Raw genomic sequence first — 12,210 nt, 5'->3', positions numbered from 1 at the left:
ACTAGTTAGAGATTTCCTCAACTTCATCTTCACTTTTTCTATTAAATTAAAAATATTTGTTATTGAATCTTTTCTGTTTTGTTTTTCATTACTTTTGAAAAACACTTTGCTCCACCAAAAACAATGATCCTAGGAGTAAACCTAGCCAAAGAGGTGAAAGACCTGTACTCTGGAAACTATAAAACACTGATGAAAGAAATTAAAGATGACACAGAGAAATGGAAAGGCATTCTATGCTCGTGGATTGGAAGAACAAGTAGTGTTGAAATGTCTATACTACCCAAAGCAATCTACAGATTTAGTGTAATCCATATCAGAATACCACCATCATTTTTTGCAGAGCTAGGAAAAACAATCCTAAAATTTGTATGGAGCCACAAAAGACTCTGCATAGCTAAAGCAACCTTGATAAAGAAAAGCAAAACTAGAGGTATCACAATTCCAGACTTCAAGATATACTACAAAGCTATAGTCATCAAAACAGTTTGGTCCTGGCACAAAAATAGACACACAGATAGATGGAGCAGAATAAAAAGCCCAGAAATGGACCCACAAATATATGGTTAACTAATCTTGGACAAAGCAGGAAAGAACATCCAATAGAAAAAAGTCAGTCTTTTCAACAAATGATGTTGGGAAAACATGACAGCAACATGCAGAAGAATGAAACTGGACCACTTTCTTACACCATACATAACAATATATTCAAAATGGATTAAAGACCTAACTGTGAGACATGAAACCATAAAAATTCTAGAAGAGAACACAGGCAGTAATTTTTTTTTAATATTGGCTGTAGCAACTTCTTTATAGATAGATCTCTTGAGGCAAGGGAAACAAAAGCAAAAATAAGCCATTGGGATTTTATCAAAATAAAAAGCTTCTGCACAGTGAAGGAAACAGCAAAACTAAGAGGCAGCCTACATAATGGGAGAAGATATTTACAAGTGGCATATCTGATAAAGGGCTAGTACCCAAAATACATAAAGAACTTATAAACCTCAACACCAAAATATGAATAATCCAATTAAAAAATAAGGACGAGACATGAATAGGCATTTTCCCAAGGAAGTGCAGGTGGCCAACAGACCCACGAAAAGATGTTCAACGTCACTCATCATCAAGGCAATGCAAATTAAAATCACAATGAGATATCCCCTCACACCAGTCAGAATGGCAAAAATCAACAACACAAGGAACAACAGGTGTTGGTGAGGATGTGGAGAAAAAAGGAGCCTTTGTGCACTGTTGGTGGGAATGCACGTGGGTGCAGCCACTGTGGAAAACAGTATGGAAGGTCATCAAAAAGTTGAAAGTAGAACTACCTTAGGATCCAACAATTGCACTACTAGGTATTTACCCAAAGAATACAAAAACACTGATTTGAATGGGTACATGCATGCTGATGTTTATACAGCATCACTTGCAATAACAAATTATGGACACAGATGTCCATCGACTGATGAATGGGTGAAGAAGATATGGTATAGATACAATGGAATATTATTCAGCCATAAAAGAAGGAAGTCTTGTAATGACATGGATGGAGCTAGAGAATATTATGCTAAGTAAGTCAGAGAAAGACAAATACCACATGATTTCACTCATATGTGGAATTTAAGAAACAAGAAAAGGAACAAACTGATGGTTACCATGGGAGAGGTAAGGGGGAGGATGGGTGAAATAGGTGATGGGGATTCAGGAGTGCACTTGTGATGGATGCCAGATGGTGTATGGAAGAGTCAAATTGTTATATTGTACACTTGGCACTAATATTACACTGTATGTTAACTGAAATTTAAATAAAAACTTAAAAAAATACCCCACCCTGCTCTTGTTTCAAGGATGTTAAGTCTCCTCTAATATTTCTGAACATGATAATTATAATTGAAATTAATTCATGATAATTAGAGTTGAAAAAACCCTATTCCTGCACTGTTCCTGTGGGGTTTTTTGGTTTTGTTTTTTGTCTGTTCGTTTTTGGTCCCTTTCTCTCTGTAAATGTCTGGTGATCCTTGGCTTTCTCTTCATATTTAAGACTGAGGCACTTAAGAAAGTGATTGTACCTGTTGTGGGGCTTTCAAAGGAATGAGCAGAGACCAACCCATTGGTGTGGGACCTTCAGTATCATTATTTGTAGGCATTTCTTAGTGGGATGCTTCGTTTCTCCAGAGAGTAACATTCCAGTTTCCTGTTTGGGGTATGTAAGTCTGGCCATCAGCATTCTTGGCAGCATTTGGAGAAAGAGGACAGGGGTCTCACCTTTTGGCATGTTGACTTTCACTTAGATTTTCTGTTTTCAGCAGGGCATACCCACTTGATGCCCCGAACCCAGATTCCCCTTCCCTATAAGAGGATGAATTTTTAGTCTTCTTTTGGGGAGAAGGAGAGAGAATTGCCTGAGTGGGATGATAAAAGACTATGGGGGCCATTTGCTTGCTTCTCACTCAGATTTTCAAGCAGTTGTACTCTGCTCGGTCTCCCCTACACCCCTAACTGCAAGGTTCATTGGTATTCCAGTTCCTGAGCCTTTCTGGGGGATCTGTGTGGACTGGCCCACCCACATCCCTATAGACATTTGACTTTTAACTTTCTCTAGTGTGCTAAATTCGTGGCCACTTTTCCACCTGCTTTCAGCTTCCAAATTTATAGATGTCATCTCTTATCTACCCTTGCATCATCTCTGTTGGGAGAGTGGTCAAGAAGACATGATCGAAGTTCACCTGAGAGCTGCACTCAGGCATTGGAGGCTCCTCGCCCTGCCCCCCACCCCCGCCCCCAGGCCTGGAATCTGTGCTCTCCCCAGTACTCCCATGGTGGGAACCATTTTCAAGGACACAGAAAACAATGTGTGTGGAGACCATCTGGATGATATGTATGACTGAGTCCATCTATGGCTTCTTTATAAACTTTTAAGATTGGCAGGAAGGTGTGGAGAGCTGCTCGTCTTGCAGCCACCCCAGACAAGCCTCATAAGTAAGTTCCCTTGCTTATTAAAACTGCCATGTGGCAATCTAGAATGATCTCTTTCCTTGCCCTCTCTGCATACAAGGCCAGTTTGCAAACCAACAATCTCCAATTCCTTTTGTAATTATGCTTTTTAAAAAGCCCTTACCTGAAATTTTGGTGGAGAAAGGAATGCGCAGAGAGGAAAGAGCTCCAGTCATTCATGATTACTTGCAAGATCATTTCTTTTTCTTTAATGCTACCCTTCCATTTTTCCCCTTCATCTCCGCTTCTTGAAATTTTGGATGGGATGGATGTTAGAACCTCTGGATTTATTCTCCATATTTCTTCTTTGCTTTACAATAAAAGTGATATTTCTGTGTTTCGTACTTTGAGAGAATTCCTTGGCTGAGTCTTCCAACTCACAAATTCGCTCTTAGGTGTGTCCATTCTGCCACTGAGTTGTAATCTCAACAATTCCACTTTCTCATGCCCTCCTTCTCTAATTGCTCCATTTAATAACTTCCAGCTCCTGTTTCATGATTGCACTACCTACCTTTATGTCTCGGAGGGTATTATTTTACTTAAAGTCCTATTCTGATACTTTATTAATTCTGTTTCACTAGGTTTAAGTTCTTCCAGTTAAAAAAATTATTTTATTTTATTTAAATTCATTTAATTAACATATAGCATTTCAGAGTTAGAGTTCAGTAAGCTCTTCCAGTTTTTGAGCATACATCACTCTTAGGACGTTAGAAACATCTCAACTGCCTCCTAATTCTTTTTTTGCATACTCCTCTTCACAGTTGATGTTATCTATTAGGTTGTGTGCTGTATTGGTTTTCACAGCTCAGTTGGGGAGAAGGGCTGGAGTCACTGTCAGAGTTGCGCTCTGTTTGCTTCCACTGAAAGTTGGAAGTTGGTGGATGTGCTGCTGGCGAAGCTCAGAGTGTGATTGCTCCATATTCCCTATGGATGGCTTCCACACAGCTCCCACACCTCAGGGCATTGGTCTTGTTTCCTCCTGGGGGAAAGGAACATAATCCTTTTTCTGTATTCCTGCTGATGTTCTAGGCTGGTTTTCCCTTTCAATCTAGTATGTCTTCTGTATTTTAGCAAGTTCTCCCTCTCTTTCCTACCAACTATTCACTTTCTAATTTTCGAGCATAGGTATTCATTTACCTATATTTCCTATTGTGTCTATGGTTAAAGTTTGGTGCAGAAGGTAGACTCTAGTTTCTATCAGCCTGCCAACTCGTAATCAGCATTGGGTATTGGTATTGATTTATTCCTTATCAACTCCCCTTGTATTGGGGATTGAAAAGATAATTTTTAAAAATATTTTATTTATTTATTCATGAGAGAGCCAGAGAGAGCCAGAGACACAGGCAGAGGGAGAAGCAGGTTCCCTGCAAGGGAGCCCAATGTGGGACTCAATCCCAGGACCCCAGTATCACACCCTGAGCTGAAGGCAGACACTCAACCACTGAGCCACTCAGGTGCCCCTGAAAAGATAATTTTGAAAGTCTCATGATTCTCAAACTATGAATCAAAGAAGCAAAAGAAGTTTAACCAATATATCCTGCTTCACCAGTTTGTTACAAAATTGGGTTACATTTCTTTGAATATTTAGATTAAACAATTCTTCACCTCCAGCATGCCTGTTAGGATATGTTCTTTTTCCTCCTCCAGGATGCTTCTGTGATGTTAGCTAACAGTTCCACAGTACTTACCTTGGGCCAGACACTCATCTACGTGCTTTTTACATGTATGAACTCATAACTCCAGACCCCTCAAAGAAGCTTATTAAGTTTAATGTGTCAGTACTTGTTATCCTTTTCCAGAGGAGAACAAATCTGAAAACCTGCTCAGTCTGTCAGAAATTCGTGTGTTTGCTTGTTTGTTTTTTTGCTTTGTTTTCAGACTCTTGTTGCTTTTACTAGAATGTAGATAGTTGTTGAATCCCAGGGTGCCTAATGGTTTTGTTCCTTGTCTACTGGTAACCAAGCCATTGAATACCAGCCAGTGATAGTACCATGTCCTCTGAGACACATGGTTGGTCAAGAGGGGGACACTTGGCCCAAGACTGGCTCACCAGAGACAATGAAGCCTACTTCTGAGACTTTGGTGGAAACGGGAGGAATGAAGTCTTTGTGTTTTCACCGTGGCTGCCAACCTTGTGGACTCTAGTCCTGTTGACCACAGTGCCTTCCACTTGGAGGAACTCTGTCAGAGAATAAAGCCGACATAGAGGAAAGGAAAGCTGGGTCATGGAGAAGAAAGACCGAATCCTGATGATAGTGTTTTAACCCCTTTGATCCCGCCACATCTGAGGTCAGACTACTTCTGACTTTTTAAATTATGGATACCAATAAATGTCTTTTTTTTAAAGCCACTTTGAATTGAATTTCTGTTACATGTGAACAAAGAATCCTGAATAATGCAAGGGGTAAGGCAGGGGCACAGTTTCTGAGCTGGGGTACGAGGGCATCTGTGGTCTGCGTCCAAGAAAAAGTGACTTAAAAACTGTGCCAACCTGTGAGCAATTAAATATTTTACTGTATGTTAGAATATTTTTCTTCATAAAATTATGTGACTAGGGATTTTTTTTGTTTTCTTGTGAAGTAATTTTACATCAACTTTGGTGAGGTATAGTTTATGTACAATAAAATGTATGTATTATACATTCCCATGAGTTTTGACAGATTTATACATTCTTGTGTCTATGACCACATAAATACATGGAATATTTTCATTAACCCCAAAATGTTTCTTTGTGCCCCATACCAGTCAACCTCCCTGGCCCTAGGCAACAACTTGTTTGCTTTCTGTCACCATAGATTAGATTTGTCTTATCTAGGGTTATATGTAAATGGAATCATATATCATATACTCTCTTTTTAAAAGATTTTATTTATCTACTCATGAGAGACACAGAAAGAGGCAGAGGAAGAAGCAGGCTCCCTGTGGGATGCAGGATTCGGTCCCAGGACCCCAGGATCACGACCTGAGTCGGAGGCAAGACGCTCAACCACTGAGTTGCCCAGGTGCCCCTCATATACTTTTTTGTAGCCACTCAGTGTAATGTATTTGTGATTTATCCACTTTATTATAGGTATCAGTTGTTCATTTCTTTAAAAAAGCTTTTTAGTTTGAAATATTTATAGATTCACAGGAAATTGCAAAAACAGGACAAAGAGGTCCCATGTACATATTAATGTTAACTAGAGGACAGTTTCACAAAGGAAATTGATGCTGGTACAAGGAGTCTATATAGCTCTGTGTCATTCTATCACGTGTAGATTTATGAGGCTACCATTGCAAGTAAGCTGCAGAGCTCTTCCATTACTCCAAAGCTCTCCTTGGTTTCATACTTTCCTTTCACCATCACTAACCACTGGCAATTACTAATCTGTTCACCATCTCTATAATTTTGTCATTTCTAGATTGTTATATAAATGGAATCATATAGCATGTAACCTTTTGAGATTGGCTGTTTTTCACTCAACAGAGTGCTCTTCGGGCATGTGTTTTAATTCATTCTGCCAATCCAGTTGGCCTCTTCTGACTTGGTGGGGCGGGATTGGCACCTTGTTATCACTGGTTGGGGATGGAAGTCTAGGATCCCCACATGGTCTCCCCTGATGTTTTGAAAGGGCAACCTTATCAACACTAAGTAGAGATGAAAGTCCTGGTTCTCCACCAATTTTTTTTCTGATACCAATACCAGCAGGGGAATGTTAGAGGTGTCTCATTATAGCCAGAAAAGAGTAGAACTTGGGGCTATCCATTCAGCATTTGCTGATGGGGTTGGTGATAGGGCTGTGGTCTTTTTCCTGGTGATTGGCTGGCATAGAGAAATTGTGTCTAAAAGTTTTCTGTCTTGCTCGTTGGCCCCATTCTTCTTCTGTTGGCCAGAGAAATTTCTTGGGGACTTTTTTGTTTGTACCTATTAGTGTTCCCAGGTTGGCAGCTTCTCCAGCATCCAGCCCAGACATATGAGGCAAAAACCCTGGGAACTCACTACCATTTCATTTCTTTTTTTTTTTTTTTTTTTTTAATAAATCTGGAACTTCTTTCCAGGGGCTTCAGGAAAGCCTAGATTTTTTTAAAATTTTTATTTATTTATGATAGTCACAGAGAGAGAAAGAGAGAGAGGCAGAGAGAGAAGCAGGCTCCATGCACCGGGAGCCCCATGTGGGATTCGATCCCAGGTCTCCAGGATCGCGCCCTGAGCCAAAGGCAGGTGCCAAACCGCTGCGCCACCCAGGGATCCCCTACCATTTCATTTCTGAGATAGCCAGCCTATCTTATCTTATCGCTATCTTTTTTTTTATTCCCTACCTTTTGGAGTCTTTTTATGTGTGTGTTCTAGATAATGTTTGTAGTTTTTAGCTGTACTTGGTGGGAAGAACAGGGAAAAGTGTATCTACTTCTATTTCATTTTTAGGTCATTCCTCTTATTTTTTTGTGGAGAAATATCCCATTGTATACAAATACCACAATTTGTTTATCTGATTATCTGTTGGTGCACATTTGGATCATTTCCAGTTTTTGACTTTGTGGAAAATGCTGCTTTTTTTTTTTAAAGATTTATTTATTTACTCATGAGAGAGAGAGGCAGAGACATAGGCAGAGAGAGAAGCAGGCTCCTTGCAGGGAGCCTGATGTGGAACTCCATCACCAGACCTGGGATCACGCCCTGAGCCAAAGGCAGACGCTCAACCGCTGAGCCACCCAGGCATCCCGATAATGCTGCTTTCAACATGATTTATTGCTTTTATTAACATACATTGTCAGGTCTTTGTGTGGGCTTCTGTTTTCATTTCTTGGGCTAAACACCTTGGGGTGGAATTGCTGAGTCATATGGTAATTGTATGTTTAACTTTACAAGAAACTGTCAAACTCTTTTCCAAAGTAGTTCTGCCATTTTTCCTTTCCTACCAGCGATGCCCCAGTTGCTGTCCATCCTCACCAACATTTGGTATTGACAGGCTTTTAAGTTTTAGTCATTCTGGTTTTAATTTGCATTTCCCTGGTGACTGACGATGTTGAACATCTTTTCATGTGCTCATTTGCCACTCATAGATCTTCTTTGGTAATGGGTCTATTAAATTTGGCCCATTTTGTTTTATTGAGTTGTTTGCCTTGTTATTATGGAGTTGTAAAAGTTCTTTATATTATCTGGAGACAATTCTTTTTTCTTTTTTTTAAAGGGAACCAAGCTGCAGATAAAGCAGTCAAGACAGCAGCATCAGAACTTGACCATTCTCTGCAGCATTGATTCCTAGTTTTTGACTTAGGTGATTTTATTTATTTATTTTTAAGATTTTATTTATTGGGATCCCTGGGTGGCGCAGCGGTTTGGCGCCTGCCTTTGGCCCAGGGCGCGATCCTGGAGACCCGGGATCGAGTCCCACGTCGGGCTCCCGGTGCATGGAGCCTGCTTCTCCCTCTGCCTGTGTCTCTGCCTCTCTCTCTCTCTCTCTCTGTGTGACCATCATAAATAAATAAAAGTTAAAAAAATATTTTATTTATTTATTCATTCATGAGAAACACACAGAGAGAGAGGCTGCCCTGGAGACAATTCTTTTTTTTTTTTTTTTTTTTGAGACAATTCTTTTATTAGATACATGTTTTACAAATATTTTCTCCCACTCTTTGGCTTGGCTTTTCATCGTCTTAATAGTGTCTTTTGAAGAGAGCGGGTTTTCAATTTTGATGATTTCTGGTTTATGAATTTTTTCTTATAGTTGATATATTTTTTTCTCCCATGAATACTTCACCCAAATCAAAGTTTTAAAATTTTTATCTCAAATTTTTGTGTAAAAGTATTATAGTTTCAACTCTTACATTGAGGTTTGTCATTTACTTTGAATTATCTTTGCATGTGGTATCAGGTAAGAGTTGTGATCCACTCTTTTGTATATAAATATCCAGTTATTCCAGCACCTTTTAAAAAAAAGACTTTATTTATTCATGAGAGACACACAGAGAGGAAGAGACACGGGCAGAGGGAGAAGCAGGCTCCCTGCAGGGAGCCCCGTGTGGGACTCGATTCCAGGAAGCTGGGATCATGCCCCGAGCCAAAGGCAGATGCTCAACCACTGAGCCCCCCAGGTATCCCTATTACAGCACCTTTTGTTGAGAAAACTTATATATTAACTTGGAGACTTTGTTGATGATCAATTGACTATATATGTGTGGGTCTATTTCTGGATTCTACTCCATGGATTTATATGTCTATCCTTATGCCAATGTTACATTGCTAGTGATATATATTGCCATTTCATATATTAACTTATGTTAATATGTAATAATAGAGTAGATTAACTCTATGTTTAGGTAGTTCTATAGTAAGTCTTGAAAGGTAGTATATGTCCTCCAACTTTGCTCTTATTTTTCCAGATTGTTTTGAATATTCTAGATGCTTTGCTTTTCTCTTTAAATTTGAGATTCAGGGATCCCTGGGTGGCGCAGCGGTTTGGCGCCTGCCTTTGGCCCAGGGCGTGATCCTGGAGACCCGGGATCGAATCCCACGTCGGGCTCCCGGCATGGAGCCTCCTTCTCCCTCTGCTGTGTCTCTGCCCCTCTCTCTCTCTCTCTGTGTGACTATCATAAATAAATAAAAATTTATAAAAAAAAAAAATAATAAATTTGAGATTCAGACTGTCTAGTTTGACAAAATAGCTGTCTGGTACTTATTGGCAGTGTGTTAATCTATAGATCAATTTAGGAAGAATTGAAATCACTATACTGAGTCTTCTGAACAATCAACATGATATATGTCTTCATTTATTTAGGTGTTTTTAAATATTTCACACAATATTTTATAGATTTTAATTGTCAGATTTGGTCATCTCTTGAATTTTCAGACGAGTTTTCCCTCTTTCCTTCCTTCCTCCTTCTATCCCTCCTTATCTCTCCCTTCCTCCTCCCTCTCTTTTTTCCTTCCTGTGTTTGTTCATTCACCCCTTCCTTTCTTTTAGCCTTTTATTCTTTTTTTTTTCCTTTTGAAATTTAACCGTTTAGTACCTATCTTGAATCCTGTGGTCATTTCGTGAATTTATTAAAACTTGAAATGTGTTCTGTAGGTAAATACAAATGGGAAGCTTCACACTAGAGCCAACAGAGGTCATGGTTAAGCATGCAATGCTCTTGTAAGAGACGCTGTGTAAGATCATTGTCAGGAGCTGGACTCTGCCACGTGACCACAGCTCCCCGCAAGGGAGGCTGATAGGTGTCCATGTGTCCAGCTCAACTTGGCAATCTCTCTAATCATTGATTGATTGATTGTGCTAGGGGGGAGGAGCAGAGGGAAAGGGAGAATCTCAAGCAGATTCCATGCTCAGCATGGAGCCCAAGACAGGGCTCGATCTATGATTGAGTCCATGCTATGCACTTCATGCCCCTATGTGCCACGTGCCAGTCCTATTTTACACACTGAGGATATAGCAGTAAAAACAAGACTAAGTCCCTGCTATATGGAGCTCTTACATTGGTGAGGAGAGAAAGACGTTAACAAATGATAAAATATGAAATGCATGGTATGGAGAGACATAGAGAAGGGAAAGGGATAGCAAAGTTTCAAAGAACAGGGCAGCAATTTTAAACAGTAGTCAAAGAAATTCTATGAGATGGTGACCTGAGCTGAAATCAGGAGTTAGCCACTTAACTGGCTGAGCCACGCAGGTGCCCCTCTCTGATCGCATTTTGGGGGGGATCATCAACAACTGTTGTTTTGAGATCCAAATGTAAAGGTCAAGTAGGCAGTTGGAGATACAAGGCTGCAGTTTAGGGAGAGTTTCAGGTTGGAGAGAAGCAGATACAAGGCTGCAGTTTAGGGAGAGCTTCAGGTTGGAGAGAAGCAGATGCTACCTAATGATGTAGGAGATAAAAGTATTTAATGGGATCAGAGATTATTCACTGCATATTTCTTACAGTGTCATTGGCCATTACAGAGTCCTTTAGGATAAAGGAATGTGCAGGTGTGAGCACTGGTCTTCTGGTGGCAGAGGATAGCCACATAAGACAGGATGGACTATGACTGCCTCCACACCAGGGACACACGTCAATCAGCAGATGACAACATAATAAAGAGGGGCACCTGGCTGGCTCAGTCAGTAGAGCATGTGACTCTTGATCTCAGGATTGTAAATTTGAGCCCCACATCGGGTGTAGAGATTACTTTTAAAAATTTACAAAAAACATAATAAAGGGATGTATAGGGACTTGGATTTGAAACAATTACATCACAAAAAGCAGTTTGGAGAAAATTGTAATAAAGAGCAATCTTAGGATAGTTATAAAAAAAATGCAGACTGGATCCAGACCACCTGCTTTTGTTCTACCATTACTAGATGTGTGACTTTAGGTAAGTTATTTCATCTCCTTTGTGCTTCAGTTTCTTCCTTTGTCAAACTGGAAAAATAATATTTTCACACAATGATTTTTTTGAGGATTAAAGGTCAGTATATGTGAAATGACTGGACTACTGACTATTGGATTAGTGTGTGATGGTACTATTATTGTCATGACCCATTGTCTACTGGGAGTAGCAGCCCTGTAGTGACAACAAAAATAAAATGCAGAAGAATTCTAATTGAGGTCTCACAGTACAAAGATGGAAGAGTCAGGGGAGTCTAAAGAGGGGAGTTTAGGGGGCACCTAGGTGGCTTAGTTGGTTAAGCATCTGCCTTTGGCTCACGTCCTGTCGGGCTCCCTGCTTAGTGGGCAGTCTGCTCCTGCCTCTGCCCCTCCCCACCCCTGCTCATGCTCTCCTGCTCTTTCGCTCTCTCTGTATTTCTCTCTCACTTGCTCTCTCTCTCAAATAAATAAAATCTTTAAAAAGGCAAAACTTGTATTGAACTTGAACACTGGACTTTGGGAGGAGATGATACCAGTGAAGACAATTAGTTTTTTTCTTTTTTTCTTCTATCTGAGCATGGCTTTAGACATGGGTTCACCAACAAGTGGCAGAGCTGTGTACCAGAGGAGTTAGGGGTGACAGGAGAGCTAAGAGGTAGAAGCATCAGCAGAGGTGTGCGTGGTGGCAGTTTGGAGAACAGGCAGTGACAGGAGTGATGATTCAAATGGGCTATTCATCCATTCAGCTAATGCTGGCTAAGTAACCACTATGTGCCACACATCCCAATAGGTAGATGTCTGAGGGAACAGAGTGAACAAGAGACAAAACCCCCTCTTACTCTGTCATCCACTATGTATTTACTATATTATATGTATTTTTTCTGGAATATTTTAAGG

The sequence above is a fragment of the Canis lupus genome, chromosome 5 (assembly GCF_003254725.2).
Source record: "Canis lupus dingo isolate Sandy chromosome 5, ASM325472v2, whole genome shotgun sequence".
Lineage (NCBI taxonomy): Eukaryota > Metazoa > Chordata > Mammalia > Carnivora > Canidae > Canis > Canis lupus.
The sequence above is the reverse complement of the archived record's forward strand: the minus strand, read 5'-3'. Positions refer to the sequence as shown.